Source organism: Balaenoptera physalus (assembly GCF_965194825.1).
Source record: "Balaenoptera physalus genome assembly, chromosome: 3".
NCBI lineage: Eukaryota > Metazoa > Chordata > Mammalia > Artiodactyla > Balaenopteridae > Balaenoptera > Balaenoptera physalus.
In genome coordinates this window covers 146,082,715-146,098,913 of record NC_138890.1, presented here as the reverse complement: position 1 = coordinate 146,098,913, position 16,199 = coordinate 146,082,715, and the positions used below count along the sequence as shown (strand labels likewise).

The following is a 16,199-nucleotide window of genomic DNA, read 5'->3' as shown; positions in this document are numbered from 1 at the left end:
CTGGCTTGTTCCTCTCACTTGAGGTTGGGAGGCTGGCAAATATTGACTGGCCACGGGTCCTCAGTGGGGCTGTGTTTCTAGATTTGTTTAGAAACTTGGAATGGTTAATCAGTCTTCTGGTGGGGAAAGAGTGTGTCTATCAGGTTAGCCTGGAACCAGAGACAGAGTCAGTGGCAATTGGGCCCAAAGTAAATGGCGATTTTGCTTTTATTTGGCTAATTTTCTTCTCCATAGACAGTCAAATGCGCGTATAAAATAGAGTAAATATTTTGGCCATATTTGGTTGTCTTCATGAATCAAATCTACCATGTACTCTTCTGTCACCTCTAGAATGGTCAAGGCTATCCAGAGATGTTTTCCTACAATCTGTGTAACAAACAAACACGATCTATAACCAGAAAACAAAAAGGCAAATGGAAGTATATACACCTATTCTAAGAGTAAACTTGATATTTGACTCCAATGGAGTTTAAGGTCTCAGTACCTACGTACTTTTGTTGGGGTTCTAACACATTTTGGAAAAGTAGTTTTGGGGGCTCCCTATGACTTTCTCAACCCCAAACAGATCTTGCTTGTAACTGTTATGCATCAGATAATAGAAGCTTGGTTTCCAGACCCTAACCCTTTAGTGATAACTACCTTATTAAATACAATTATTTCTTTAAGGTGAAATAAAATGTCAGCTTGAAATTGTGCAGTTGCAACCCATCTTGGGAAGGACTCATTCCCTAGTTCTCACACGATGATGTTTATAATTATTTTCATTTCCCAACAGACATTGATTACTGGCAAATAGATCATCCCTGACATGCCAGCCGGAGTGTAAGTACACGGGTCTCTCTAAATAGATATTCTTTTTTCCCAAATGCAGTCTTCAAAGTTTTAACTTTTACCAATAACACTCCATTATATTTAGGGATTATCACTATGCATGGTGAGATTTTATATTTGTACTTGTGAGCCTCAGAGTTACACAAATCACAGAGGCCAGGTCTATATTATTGCCACTAATACTACTACAGTGGCCATTTATTGACTGTGGACCATGTGCTAGGCACTTTTTATATACTATAGTTAATCCTTTCTATAACAGAGCAAGTTAGGTGTTATTATATCTATTTTATATATGGAAAAACTGAGAGTGGAAGAACCGAAATAATCTAGCTGGGGCCTCACAGCTGACTTGTAACAGACTTGGGTTTCAATGCCAGTTCTTTCTGGGTTTAAAGATCTTAATTTTTCATTTTTTCACTCGGAAAATAATATCTGTGCAATGCAAATAATTTGGGGATGGATTAATCTAGCCATTTTCCATATTGTAGTTGAATATAGAAATATTCTGCTTTCCTCTTTCTTTTTTTGTAAACGGTGTGAGTCACCCCCTTTGTCTCTAGACCTAACGTGGTAGCTGTAATACTTAAAATCACAAGCCATCCATGGGAATGGTAAATAGTGCCTGGGTTCAAATTCCATTTCAGCCACTTACTAGCTGTGTGACCCCAGGTAAGTCACTCAGCCCAATCGCACAGGGAGCTCTGTAGCCTAAATGACACTTTAGGTTTGTCCTGCCTTGAGGTAAGATTGCTGAACTTTGATACTCCCTCACTGGCCAACTATCGGCTAAGGGCCAGGAGATGGAGGAGAGAAGAGAGGATGCAAAAGTCCCTGTGATCTGCACATGTGACAAAGTGGTGTTGCCGGTGTTAGTCACTAAAACATCAAGAACACAGGGACTGTGGGACACACAGAACTGGCCAACCAGGTCTGAGGGTCTGGCCAGAGCACAGGCAGGGTCCTGTGCAATGTGGGAATCATTTCCCCATTTATCTAATGTACTGTGGGCGTGTCCTGTGCTATAGGAATGGCTGCCTGGCAAGACTGCTCAGGGCAGACCCTCACTGCTCTAAAGCTATGGTTCCTGCCACTTTTGAGGGCACCTGGGATCCTTTTCTCCCTCTGTCCTCTTTCTGCCTTGATAAAGCAGAACCTTGGCCTGGTGCCGAGACAGCGGGTGTATGAAGAGGAGTAGGTCAAGGTCTCTGCCGTTTGCAGAGCTCACTGGCTTGTGGGAGAGGCAGCCATGTATACAGTTGGCTAAAATAATTCCTAAAGACAACAACATTGGGGCTACGAAGCACAGTGCTATGGAAACACAAGAGGAGGAGTAGAGAATTCAAAACGGAGCTTTGAGGGAAAATTCATGGCAGTGGTGGCATTTCAGCAAAACCTTGAAGGATAAATATCAGTAAGATTTTCCGATGGGAAAGAAAGGGAGGGCCCTGCAGATTGAGGGAACAGCATGAGCAAATACTGTGAGAAAGGAAGCATGTGGTTTGCTCGGGGCAATGAATAGTCCACTGGCTACCTTAGTGCCATGTGAATCAGGAGAAGCAGGGCCTTGATGCTATGGAAACTTTCACATGAGGACAGGGCTGTCGCCGTGACCAGCTTCTATAGCCGTGGCGCTGCTCACACTGGTTTCATTGCATTATAGCAAAGGTGTGCTTGGGAAGCTCTCCTCATAAATGACTGAAAAAGGAGGTCCCCATGGAAGTTTCTGTTGACACCCAACGACAATGGAAATAACATTCCAAACTGAAGAGTAAGACCAGGATACACAAAGCAGTTGCCTGAAAACTTAAGACCTTGAACCCTTCATCCATATTGAGGTTGTAAAATGGTCTAGGAGAGGAGTACATTTGAAAATTTGTGGAGATCATTTTTGGGGAGAGGAAGTTCAACCCAAAGGAATCCCCCAGAGGAGTTGTTCCCCATCCTCTTCAAATAAAGAGAAATGGGTTTCTAGGACACCCGTTGGACTTGTGTGTCCCTTTAGGCTGTTCTTGTGTCTGACATCGCCTGGAAAGCCCCAAAGCTGAGATAGACAGGCTAGTTGCTCTGACCTGAGGAGTGAAGGAGAGTTTGCTCTGAGGTGAGATTGATTAGCACTTTCAGAGTTGTCGGGGCAGATAACAGGATTACAGCAAGAGATAACTAGCGTGGGCTCTCCTTACGTCCTCTCTGAAAGGAGGGACACCCAGACTGCAGCAGAGGGAAGCTGGAGACACAGTTGGATTTCTTAGGGCTAAGGAAGGAGTAAGCCACCACTGGCAGAGAAGCTGGCAGAGAAGTGCATTCTGCTGGTGCAGACCTACAGTTATGGAGCATTTCCAAAGAACCCAGAAAAGTGCCCATGAGAGATTTATCTTGAGACGCCTGCCAGGTCCCGAGAGTGGCAATGCTGAAGTATCACAATAAGATCAGTCAAGTAAGAACATACCTGCCTGATTTCCTTTACTTCTTCCATGACTTCTCATTCTGAGGTGTCAGAAAACACATTTAGCAAACTGAGGGAGGAGGAATAAAAGTGCTGGGCCATGGAAGAGGGAAGACATTTTCTTTAGCCCCTTTCCCTGATCTTAGGCTTCTTGTGTATAGTTAGGCCCTAGCTTGGGGTAGGGGTGATGGGGGGAGAGGGGAAAGATTTAACTTTAGAGCAAGCCTGACATTTACATGGGATTAGACATTTATAATAATGGATTGAGACTATTTAAATTTCTTAAAGCTTATCAGAAAAGTTGAGAGACTGCCCAAATTTTCATCCAAGGGTGTCCACCAATCAAGCTCCACTGAGTAAGTCATTTTATGGCTAAATCCTCTGAGTTATGCTTGTTTAATGTAGTGGTGACACCACTAATTATTCTTAAAATTGTTTCCATGAGAAAAACTCACCCAGTTCCCAAAAGATGGAATACAGCACATCAACACTCCCTATTTGCCCATGTTAGGTAATACTATGATGGTTATAAGCATGCAAGACAGTGAATGAATGATTCTGATATAAGAGCCAAATAAGTGATCCTGGCTCCTATTATCACCCTGAACCTACAGTGAAATGAAACACTGTCTGCAAGTGAACTGCTTAAATGGTCTCAGCATCAGATAGGGGGGATCTTGCCACCAGAGCCCAGGTCTTCACCTTCCTTCCTCCACGTTGAGCCACAAACCCTTCGTTAAGTTCACCACCTCCTACCACGCCCCTTAACAGGGCACTGACCCCACTGGTTCCCAATCAAAGGCAAGGAGACATTACTTTTCCCCAGTGGGGTTCTGCTAGGCCCTCAGGACTTGAATAAAAGGCAGCCCAGATGCTCACACTCAGGGAGTGACTACCTTGTCTGAGCTCTTCTAAGAACTATGTGCTAAGCACTTATAGAGCCTGTGGATCTTATTCAGTCCTGCTTAAGCATTTTGTAGAGCAAAGTTTTCTTCTAGATGGAAGTCTGCACACTTCAGCCCATTGGCCAAAATCAGCCCGCTGCCTGTTTTTCTGCCTATAAGCTAGTGATGGTTATTATTTTTTAAACATTTTGGTGGGGGGGGGGAATCAAAAGAAGAAACAGTATTTTGTGACATGTGAAATTACACGAAATTCACATTTCAGAGTCCATAAATAAAATTTTATTGGAACACAGCCACACTCATTCATTTACATATTGTCTATGACTACAATGAAAGTTGAATACTTGCAACAGAGACCATATGGCAAAGCCTAAACTATTTACTATTTGGCCCTTTCCAGAAAAACGTTTGCCAATTCCTGATCTAAACTATGACACTATCTCCTACTTATGATTTTATCTTGATCCAAGAAGGTTCTGTTTTCCACGCATTAACCATTTTTGATTCTGATGTTTAGGCTGTAGCAATCATGGGGTTGCTGATTTAGAAAATGAATCTTCCCCTGCTAAATGATTTCAGTGTGATATAGTGGGCAGAGAACTCGCAAAGTTAGGACCCCTAGGGTTTAGGCTTGATTCTTTCATTAGCCTAGAGACTCTAGGTAAGTCAGTTCACCACTGGGGGCTTTGAGGAGTGAGCTATTTAACAGGTTTTCAACCTGTGCTTTGAGGAATTCTGGTCAGTCTTTGAGTCCTTTCAGGATCAAATAGACAAGGGGTTCCTAGTACCCCACTACTTGATCTTCAACCAGAGTCCCCTCAAGAGTATGGACTTTACATAGTGGCCATTTGCATAAGATTTTAATGGATAGAAAGAACTGGCTACTAAGCATTTTTTGAAAAGCCATAGAATCAGATCATTCCCAAGATCCCTTACTGTCCCATGAGACTAAAAGGAAGGAAGAGCTTTTGGGATCTGATACTACTCAGACGTTTAAGCCATAGACAGGAGATGCTGATCATCAAATTCTAAATCCAGCTTGTTGGCATATTATGTAATAGTCCACCTGTTTCAGTTTTCGCATCTGGACAGCAGAAGTGGCACATAATTGGGTTCTCCAAAACATATGGTAGTTATGGCAATATTTACTATTTGGAGAAGGAATGGTAGCCTGGCTAGTTTATTCCAATTTTTGGCTTACTAAAAACTCACAGATGTGGATTCCACCAGGGAAGCTGAAAGGTGAGAAGCATCTTATTACTTTCACGTCAACCCTTGGGGTTGACAGAGCTTTGATAAGCAATTCTCTAAAAACAGTTTGAAATCAGTATTACTTAACACACTCAAGAGTAGATCAGTATGGTTTTAACTGGTGAAGTTCATTAGAAAAGCCTACAAAGGGTGGAAATAATAAGCCACAGTTTTTCCTGACTCCCTAATGTAGACATGACTGGCTATTTTTAGATGCATTATCTTTGAGTTGATAAACATTTTCAGTTATTATCTTAAGAAGGCAAGCTTAACTGAATTTGCAGTTCACATTCGCTGTGTTTTATGCCCGTTTACAAATGACCGTTCATCCGCCCACTCGAAAAGATTAATGATAGAAGGCAGGCAAATTGCTTAAGATACAGATTTGATTTATTTTTACTAAATAATGCTTAATAGTGGGTACATTGGAGAGATGGTACTGATAATGTTTCTACAGTTAAATTTTGGAAGTACAAATGAGTGAAGAAGTAGAAGGGATGGTCAAAGGAATAATAGAAGAGTCCATTAAATTTTATTTTAAATAGGCATACTCAATTTATTCAATGATAGCGTATTAACCCCCATATACCAAGCACTGTGGTGGATATGACAATGAATTAATTAGACAGAGACTTGTATTCAAGGGACCCACTGTCTGGAGAGGAGTTCAGAGGCAAAGAATGGATCCTCTCTGTTTAACTCAGAAGATACCACCCTTCTCTGGCCCACTGACCATTAGCAACTTGGGGCCCAGCTAGTGGGGAGGGCTCAGCTTGATGAAAACATTGCATGAAATGGATAATTCTGTCTCATCTTTTTCAGTGCTCTTCCCCAGCTTCCAGTTTTGACAGCATTGACTTATGTTTCAAATCATCTTCAGACAGGAGATTTGAGGAGGCTCCATGGGCTTATAGTCCTATCCATTCATCATGAGGTTTGGAGCCATGTCTGTAATGGAACATTTGAGAATAAAATTGTGGAAGCTCTGAATCCAGATCTTCCCACTGTGATGTTTTACCATCAGGGTTCCCAAGGGAAACCTGGGATCCCCAGCCCTGGTCTTCAGTTGAGACTGAATTGTTGGCTCTGCCCCCAACCGCTCTGTTACTCCTGGCCAATCACTTGATTTTCCTTCTCAGGTCCCTGGAGGGGGCGGTGAGGGCTAGCCCTTCCTCCATCTGCTCTCCCTCATGGTATTATTGTGGTACTTCACTGGACGATAGCTCTTAATTTGCTTTCATTGGAAGCTTCCATGAAAGTATATGATCAAGATTGAGAAGGCATGGTGGAAACAAGTATCCCAAGATTTACAGTTACATTGGGGTGGCTAGGGGGACAGAGGGTGTATTTCAAAGCCTGGTTCAATCTTCGGAGTTGGGGACTTGGAAAGGAACTTGGACTTTGGAGGGTTCGAATTTGTTAGTTCTTGGCCAAACATAACTTTCCATTCCTAAGGAAGAAGTCTATAAAAAGGCCATTTGGACTTCAAAGAGATGATATTTTGATGCATTAAGTGTACATATGAATCAGAAACATGTGGATTAAATTTCCCTTTCAAACACGTGGCCTTGAAAATTTCAGGGAAAGTGTTTGGCAAAGTGTGCCTGGGATTTGGATAAAGATGGAGCTTTTTTTTTCATGTTTGATAAGTTTTATCTTCTTCCACATGCCCCTGTGTGATGTGATTGACATAGCCCTAATGTACACTCAGAGGGTGGCAGGGGATATTTTGCCTTCTGGTGAATACATATTGAGTTTATGAAAGGAGAGGAGGACATGGACCTTCATTGGAGGGGTCACTGCAGTTTACAAATACCCCAAATCCAACCAAACAATTTTTTCCTGGAATAAGGGCATGGGAAATCCAGACACCAATTACACTGGCGACAAGTGCTGCGGGACAGCTGGCTGCGTTTTAATGACTAGTGTCCTACCCTCTCAGTCCAAGACCGCCATCAATATTGGTGTGACCTTTGCTAGGCAGCCTGTAAAGAACTCAGAAGGAAAGCCAGCCCTTCTGAGCTTGGCTGCCAAGGCACCGGTCTCTGCATAAACTTTGGGTCATCTACAGTTTACTGGCTATAGTATGTATAGGATGCCTTTTTGGGTTCCTCTAGAAGAGACTGCCTGTGTCCAAGAGGAGCTAGAAAACTTGACTAATGTCAGCTTCAGTGCAGCTCTCCAAGGTGAATGGTGATGACCTTCCAATCAAATAAAAGAGGGCCTACCATCTGTCTTAGGGAAGAATATGGAGCCCAAATCATTGTTTGGTCAAAGGTTACACTCAACATTCTTTCTTTCTTTTTGTTCTATAATAGTGTGTTTTTTTCCCTGAATATAAATAATTCTTGCTCATTGTAGAAAATTTAAAAAACACAAACAACTATGCTGAAGAAAATAAAAATCACCAGAATCCAATAACTCAGTCACCATTAACATGGACAGTTTTCCATGTCATTAAGTATTTTTCAAAAACATTACATAGCCTTTTCAAATTCCATAGTCTGGATGTTTCAGAATGCATTTGACCTATCTCCTATTGTTGATATTTTAGTTTCCAATTTTTTTGTTATGATTGATAATGCAGAGATAAACATTCCTAAACTTAAATCTGTGTTCCTATCTCTGATTATTTCCTTAAGGTAGCTTCCTAGTGAGGAGAATGCTAACTTAGAGTATGGGAACATTTTTATACATTTTGATATATTATGCCAAGTAGATTTCCAGGAAGGTGGCATTAATTTATTTTCCCACCTGCAGTGCATTTGAGGGTCTCATCCATTCTTTGAAGCCATTACAGTTTTAGAAGGCGCCCTCTTTCTTCATGCACAGCCTCACAGATGGGGATATTTATGAATCCTTTGCCATGCTGAACCATCCAGTAAAAATGGCAGTGACCATGCTTGCCAACCACTGAGCCCTAGAAGAGGTGAGAGTTCTACAGAGCATTTCAAAGAATCTTGTTGGCTTTAGAGCATATTGGCTAAATTTTTCTTCTCTCCAAGTGCACCAGGGCTCCAATTATCCCTTCTTTTCTTTGAATTGCTCTAAGAATCAGCATAGCTGCTTCCCTGGGGACTCCCTACAAAACCAGTTCTAGGTTGAAATCATGGGGTGTGGGTTCTCTTCCAAGCCTATTGAAGAGTTTATCTCCCAAAGATACAGGGACCATACTCTTGACTTCCCAACCCAGTGTGGTCCGATGGGAGCTAGGATCTGGGACAGGCAGTATATGGCCTCAAACCAGGATGTTCTTCTCTGCATTGGCCAGAGACAGTTAACCCCTCCTTGGCTCTTAGTCCAGAGTTTCCTGAACTGTATTGTCTCATCAGTCCTTCATGGCTGCAAAGCCAGTGGGTCTTCACATCAAGCGGATGACACTTTGCAAGGGAATGGCAATCCTGTCTCCGGGATTCAGTGGGGGATGCCTTCCAGAATCATGATCCCAACCCTATACCATTTAGGCTCCTGGCTCAGCTCCCCTTTCCCCCATGGCTACTGTATGTTAGGAATGCAAATTAGCATCAATATTAGTTTGAGTAACACATACATAGGGAAAGTAGATTTTCTGTTAAGCAAGCCATCAGTTAACAAGATGCAGTAATTTTGCTAAATCTACTCTCCTCATTAATCAAGTACTTAGTAGAGTCTGTGGAAATATTACAAAAACAATATTTTTAAAACATCTTAAAAGGAAGAAGAAAGGGAAAAAGAAATTTCCATTTACTTTAGGCCACATAGTGTTCTGACAGACATAATTAATGATATAATTTCCTGAATGTCCAAAGGACCTGCTTTTTTTCTTTAAACATATAATGCACACATATAACAAAAAACCCAAACAGGTAATTAAAGTGTTTCCCATTTTTAACGAATAAACCCTTCAGAGACCTGTCAGGCAGCATCTGGGCTCCACCGCCCACTCTTTATTAACTGACACGTCAAAGAAGAAAGCCATATCATTTTTATGTTCCCATGGCACAGAAACTAATTTGGGGTATTTTAGGCCAGGGAGATTTATAGATCAGCATCAGAAACTTCTCTCAGGTTCCTGAGAGAATAGTAACATTCCAGGAGTTGGATGGATTTAGTATCCACTCTGTTTAAAATATGGGCTCCTGTCAAACCTGTGGGTATCCCTGAGTAACCTTCTATTATGGCCCAGCTGTTCCTTAAAAGAAGCCGTGGAGAATGTCAGGACACGGCGGCGGGTCTCCCCTCCTTTGCTGGGTCACCTTCGGGAGGCTTGGGTTGAGCAGAAGTTCTGCAGGAGGCTTCTGAGGCTCTCAGGAGAATCGCCTGCCAAATGCTGTTGATGGTGGCCCTTGAGGTTGAGCATTTAGTGGAAAGGGAGAGAAAGGGTACCTGGGAATCAACACTTTGGAGCAAATACCACATCTTTCTTTAGATCAGCCTTCATGGGGATCCCAGGAGGAAGGAAGTTGATGTTTCAGGGCATCAATGAAAAAAAAAAATCATACAAGGCTAAATAGAGGAGGTTTTCGTTAGATTTTTAGTGTTAAAAAGAACAAATATTTGTTGTTCATTTGTTGGTCAAGGAGAAATAAAGGTATGATTGTCATTTGGCTGGATTACCTACTAAAAAAAGCTTTTAATACTTCATGTGCCACATTTCCCTTCTTATTCTAATGGAGGTGACAACAAAATGCTTCTTCCTGATACCCTTAACCTGCACAGCTAGATCTTCAAGGAATACCTCATAGAATAGGTGGCTTTGGAATCCGAGGGCTTCGATCTCAATCCTTCCAAGCTGTGTGACCTTGGGGAAAATTTTAACCTCTCTGGGCCTGATTCTCTAAACTCAAAGTGGGGATAATCACACTGATTTTATAAGACTGATTCAAGGATTCAATGAGATAATACAAGTAAAGATTTTAGTATCGAACACATGGTAAGCCTTCAATGAATGGGAGCTTTTAGGATGATTATCAGGGAAGCACCAGGAGAAATAGAAATAGATGACTGACTGGATGGAACATATGAAAGCCAAAAGCAAGGCTGCAAGAATTGCTACTATTTGCGTTATGAAGAAATCTGATGGAAGTCCAGTCACCTCTTAGCTAGTAAACTCCATGAGAATGGGTTCTGTGTCTTATTTTGCTCAACATCGTATTTCCAGTACCTGGCATACAGTAGTGTATAGGGTGTGACTGTTTGGTGAAGGAAGGAAGGAAGGGAGGGAGAGAGGGAGGGAGGGAGGGGGAGGGAGGGAGGAAGGAGAGAAGGAAGGAAGGAAGGAAGGAAGGAAGGAAGGAAGGAAGGAAGGGAGGTAGGAAGGAAGGAAAGAAGGGAGAAACACTAAGTTCCAGTTCAAGTCTTCTAATGGATTAGAGATTTCTTAAGTTCACCGCCTGAACTATTTTTGGAAACTTTATCACATTCTCCCTTGTACTGATATTTCATAGTACTCTGTGTGTGTGTGTGTGTGTGTGTGTGTGTGTGTGTGTGACAAGACTATAAACTCTGGAAGGCAGGAGCTATGCCTTACACTTTTCCTGAGTTTTCCGCTGGCCTCCCCTCACCACCCCTGACACCTCAAACAAACATCATCCACCGGCACACATTAGTGACTAAATACATACACGCTGAGTTGAATTGAAATAGTGCAGTGCCTTAGTGGAGGGAGTCAGCAAACACAGTTACAGATTTGTAACTAGAGATTTGTAACAGGAGATTCACACTGCCCACAGGACACGCTGACTTTTATATTCTCTCCTGATCATTTCAGGAGTCTCGGGGCTTGGCATGTGCCCACTTGTCTTCTTTTGCAGAATACCTCCGCCAACCTAAGCAGGGTTGTCATGGGCTTAAGTTCCCTTATTGCCTTCCTGTGAAACACATACTCTCAGAAAGCTCCCGCTTTAATTTTGGTTGACACCAGTTTACAAATCTATGCCAGCAGAGAAAATCCTGCTGCTTTGCAACCACTGACTCTTTGAATAGGCGAGCTATTCATTGGTTTCTCCAGGAATTTGGTTTCAAAGTTGAACAGGTATGAGGAATATGACTCCTGTATGATCATATTTCATGGCCACCACAAGTAGCTGCTAAGAGATTTTGCTTAAGGCTGCAGCTGGGGCTAGTTGGGTGCCTGCCAAGAGCAGGGGCATGATATATTTCTGTGGTATATGTGGATGTCTGTTTTCATAGGTATGATATTTGTATATATTGCTTTGGGAATTGAGGGGAAGGGTGTGAATACTCTGTTTCCCTCCATAGTGGTTTGTAGTTCAATTCTACTTTCTGCCTATGTGGCTTCAAACAGGATCCTAAAGATTACAGATCCTCAGAAAAAGCCAGAATGGATAGTGGTGCCTTCAAGGAGGACAATTATGCATGCTATTCATGAGGCTGGGGTAGGTAGGTACTAGACATAGGGGTATTACTTGTTGATACACAGATGTTACAAATAACCACATATGTTCCTACATTTTCTCTGGGAGCTTCAAGTTCTGTTTACATTGGTCCCCTCACTCATCAGCCTGCCTCCATCTGAATATCTGCATTAAGGGAATGGCTTGCAGAAGATTTCCAACATCACCCTCCCCACTTATTTAAGAAAGATTCTATAGAGAAGATGATAGGATTTCAGGACCTGCTTAAATAAAGGAAAAGAGGTGTCTTGGTGACTCAAGCTCTCTATCCGACTCTATTTTCCAATTCTTTAGCATAAACTTTGAGTCCATCTTTAAAGCACCTGACATAGTGTCTAGCTCAGTAGTTTTTATGTATTGAACCCTCCTTAAATATTTTTAAGTTTTCATGGTTTATAGTAGTAAAGAATATCCTATGCCGCCTATAGGTACTTTTCAGAGAACTGGAGGTTAAAAACAGAGGACAGAGACCACGTGTGTGTGTGTTTATATGCACACGTGCACATGTGTGTCTTAGATTCTGAGGAAACTTTGGATAAAGAAGGCAGTAGCCGCGGTGCCTTGAGTGCTCACGATGTGCCAGGCACTCTACCATGGCTTTGCAGGCATCGTCGCATCCACCGCTCAGGTTCTCACAATAGCCATGAGGCCGGCATTATCATGACTCTCATTTTACGGATGAGGAACTTGATGTTTCAGAAGGGGAAGCAACTTGTTCAGGGTCACACAGCTAGTAATTGGCAAAGTCAGGATTCAAATTCAGGTTTTTCTCACTCTAGAGCTGGAGCTCTTCCTAATGTTACACTGTCTTAAGTCCTCCAATAGGTTCAAAGACACACACACACACACACGGGTGTGCATGCACACATGCCATCCCCACCCCCAGCCCCATCCCTGTCCCCGTCCCCACCCACTCTGAGGACTGAGGACCTTCTTCTGTGCTGAGGGAACTGTTCCCTGAGCACAAGCTCCTGGTACTGAAAGCCCAAGTGAAGCACGTTTAGGGACTCGGAGGTCTTTCGGTGGAGTGGACTTGTGACTGCCCTTTCTCAGTTGTGTGGGACTTACAGAGACGTCCATGAGCTCAAAAGCCATGTGGTTTTCTGCGGCTGCTCCGTGGCTGACCTGCAGGGACTGGTCCCATATCAGATTCCTGGATGCGGACAGTGGGCGCCTGCAGTCAGCTCAGGCGCTTCCTGGATATCTCCTGTCTGTGGATCTCCCTTTTCCTGAAGCTGCCCTCATTCTTTATTGATAGAGCGGCTGTTTACCATTGAACACCCTGTTGGCAGGATGCTGCTTCAGTGTTTTGAAAGATGCGTCTCTTCTGATATGGGTGGACGGATATTTGCCCGGCAGTATTGGTGGTCTTGCTCGTCGTCTCTTTCACTTTCCTTCCACAATAGCTGCAGAGCATCTTGATCTGTTCCCGAGGATTGGGTCTGTAGTCCTTAGACCACTGACCATAACTGCTTCTGCCCTAATCATCTTAGAAATGGACCTGGGATTTGGTTCTAATGTTCCACCCAGGAGCAGAAAGCCAGCTTAAATATCTCAGAGAATAGATCATCAAGTGATTAAAGAAACACTTTGCAAACTGAGATCAATATCCTAAGCTCAACTCTCACTTAAAGTCGGACCACCAATGTAATCAATGTCAGTAGGCATTATCCTGCTCCATCAGGGAGAATCAAGCCATGTTATCCCCATGTGGGCTGCATACAGAAGAGGGGTCTAAGTGAGTGGAATCTCAAAGAGCAGAGGAATTCCATGAATAGCTCGTCAGTCAAAGATGACAATACAATGTCGACTAGCTTAATGGAGTTGGTCACCTGCTGCTTCCAGGAAGCTGGTTAATTCAATGTATCAGCTCCAGGCAGTTGCTAGGGACCCAGGTCATGCCTAGAACTCATAAGGACCTATATTTAATTCTGATGTCTTTAGTTTATCACCTCCTTTCAGCGGCATGTACAACAGGATTCACTGACCCCAAGAGGCGGGTGTTACGGTGATATAAGGAGGCTGTTATGAACTGGCGAAGAATAGACTCAGTGCTGAAGAAAACTGGTTAAGCTACAATCTTGCTACCCTCCTACAGTCTTGGAGTCCTGTGCTTTGAGATGTCTCTGTATGACCGGAGCAACCAAGGCATGACATCGGACCCTGATGTTTACTTTTTTGTGTAGAATTCAAGAATCATCTTGTCTCAAATTGAAACACATTTTCTTTTTTTTTTTTTAATTTTTTAAAATTGAAGTACAGTTGATTTACAATGCTGTGCCAATCTGCTGTACAGCAAACTGACTCAGTTGTACGCATAGATACATTCTTTTTTTATATTCTTTTCCATTATGGTTTATCACAGGATATTGAATATAGTTCCCTGTGCTGTACAGTAGGACCTTGTTGTTTATCCATCCTATATATAATAGTTTACATCTGCTGCACATTTTCTTTTGTGTATACGTAAATTCCTTATTAAGTCTTCCTTGATCGAGGAAGAAGCAGTAGTAAATTCCCCCTACATCACCCACTCTCAACCCAAAATTACTGTCCTAGCTCTTGATGAATATATCATCCCATGATAGATAATGTTTACTTAGAAATTTGCCTCTGCAGGGCGTTGAGTTTGTATGGATGTTGTCAGAGACATTTAGAAGATATAGAAATACAAAAATCAGACGGTGTGGCTCGATTTGGAACCTAGACCCAAGAACTGGGGTTTAAGTGTTATTCACTTATAAGTGTTATTCACACTGATAATAATGCAGTCACGGCCTGATGGTTCCACCTAAAAAGCAAACGTTCAGGACAGCAGGATTACTTTTGGGAATGGCCAAGTCATTTGAGAGCACCTGCCTTTTGTGAGTGATCTAATTAGCATTCTTGAGGCTACACAGCTACAAGCAATGGTCCGAAAAGTGCAGGTCTGTGTGCTTACAGCAAGCAGGTTTATTTAAGAACTTTCCCAGGGCCCTGGGGCACTATTGAATATCAATGGCCAGTTCCAGGTTGGGAGGGAGGGCAGTGTACAGTTACAGGAGGCAGTGTCGACATTTTTTGTGTCTAGCTTGCTATCTAAGCAAGCTGCTTGGGTAAACAACATCTAAATTTTATAGGCTTTGAACATGTGGCACTCCACACGTATTGGGCAGTTGAATTGACTGGTAATTTTTTTTTAATTACTTTTTTTAAATGTTATTTTTGGCTGTGTTGGGTCTTCGTTACTGCGCGTGGGCTTTCTCTAGTTGTGGTGAGCAGGGCGTACTCTGTTGCGGTGCGCAGGCTTCTCATTGCGGTGGCTTCTCTTATTGCGGAGGACGGGTTCTAGGTGTGTGGGCTTCAGTAGTTGCAGCACGCAGGCTCAATACTTGAGGCTCGCGGGCTCTAGGGCACCGGGCTTCAGTAGTTGTGGCACGTGGGCTCTAGAACACAGGCTCAGTAGTGGTAGTGCACGGGCTTAGTTGCTCTGCGGCATGTGGGATCCTCCTGGACCAGGGCTCGAACCCGTGTCCCCTGCATTGGCAGGAGGACTCTCAACCACTGTGCCACCAGGGAAGTCCCTGACTGGTAATTTTAAATGAGGAGGATTTCTTGTTGAGTTCACTAGAATTTCCCTGTCATATGTTTTAGATTTTCAAAGCAGTGAACCAGGAGGCCTGGAGCTTCCAGTATTAGGCAACTAAATGTGAACAATGCCAAAGAGCAAGACCTTAGAAAATTAAATAATCTTTTTAACACTGGTAATGCTCATCACTTTAGAAGGCAAACGTTCTACTGGGGGACTTTTGTGCAAAGCTAACTGGATCCAGTTGCCGTCCTCCTCTGCCTCAATCTGACAGAATCTTGATATGGTTTTATTTCTTACCGTTCTGCAGCAAGATTTTTAATCTTGTTTTAGAAAAATCTTTTTTGCTGCTATCTTGTCCCTATCCTCATGACTTTCTTTCCCAAGTTGAAAGAAAGAAGGAAAGAAAGAAAGAAAGAAGGAAAGGGGAAAAAAAGAGAAAAGAAACCAATCCAGTCTATTTTAGATTAGCATAATGGGCCCCCTGTATGTTTGACTTTAGAGTTGGCATTAGTCAAATTTGAAGGTGAATCCAAAGGTCTGGATACCAGGTCAATGGAAAAGTGGAAGACTTAGAATTTTCCCACAGTAAATGAAATAAACAATTAGCTTAAATAACTCCTGCAGGCATTGTAGGAGAGCATTGTACAAGTGATTCCACAAGTCTTTGTCTTCTGCATCCCAGACTGTCCTGTCAGGTGCCTTTCCCTCACCTCTCCTTTCCTTACACAACTTAATTTTCCCAGCAATTTCTGTCCCCCTCTGTGGATTGAAGTAGTACTGCTGTGGTCCATGGACTTTGG

The 16,199-nt window shown here is 42.7% G+C and overlaps 1 long non-coding RNA gene across 1 annotated transcript in view; it reads left to right on the top strand.

Annotated features, from left to right (window-relative positions):
• Window positions 1–15,822, top strand: part of LOC309656913 — a 542,283-nt gene extending 526,461 nt beyond the window's left edge. The window contains exon 2 of the long non-coding RNA XR_014261607.1: window positions 15,271–15,822. This is a non-coding gene — a long non-coding RNA (uncharacterized lncRNA). The remainder of the gene's footprint in view (window positions 1–15,270) is intronic.
• The last annotated feature ends 377 nt before the right edge of the window (window positions 15,823–16,199 follow it).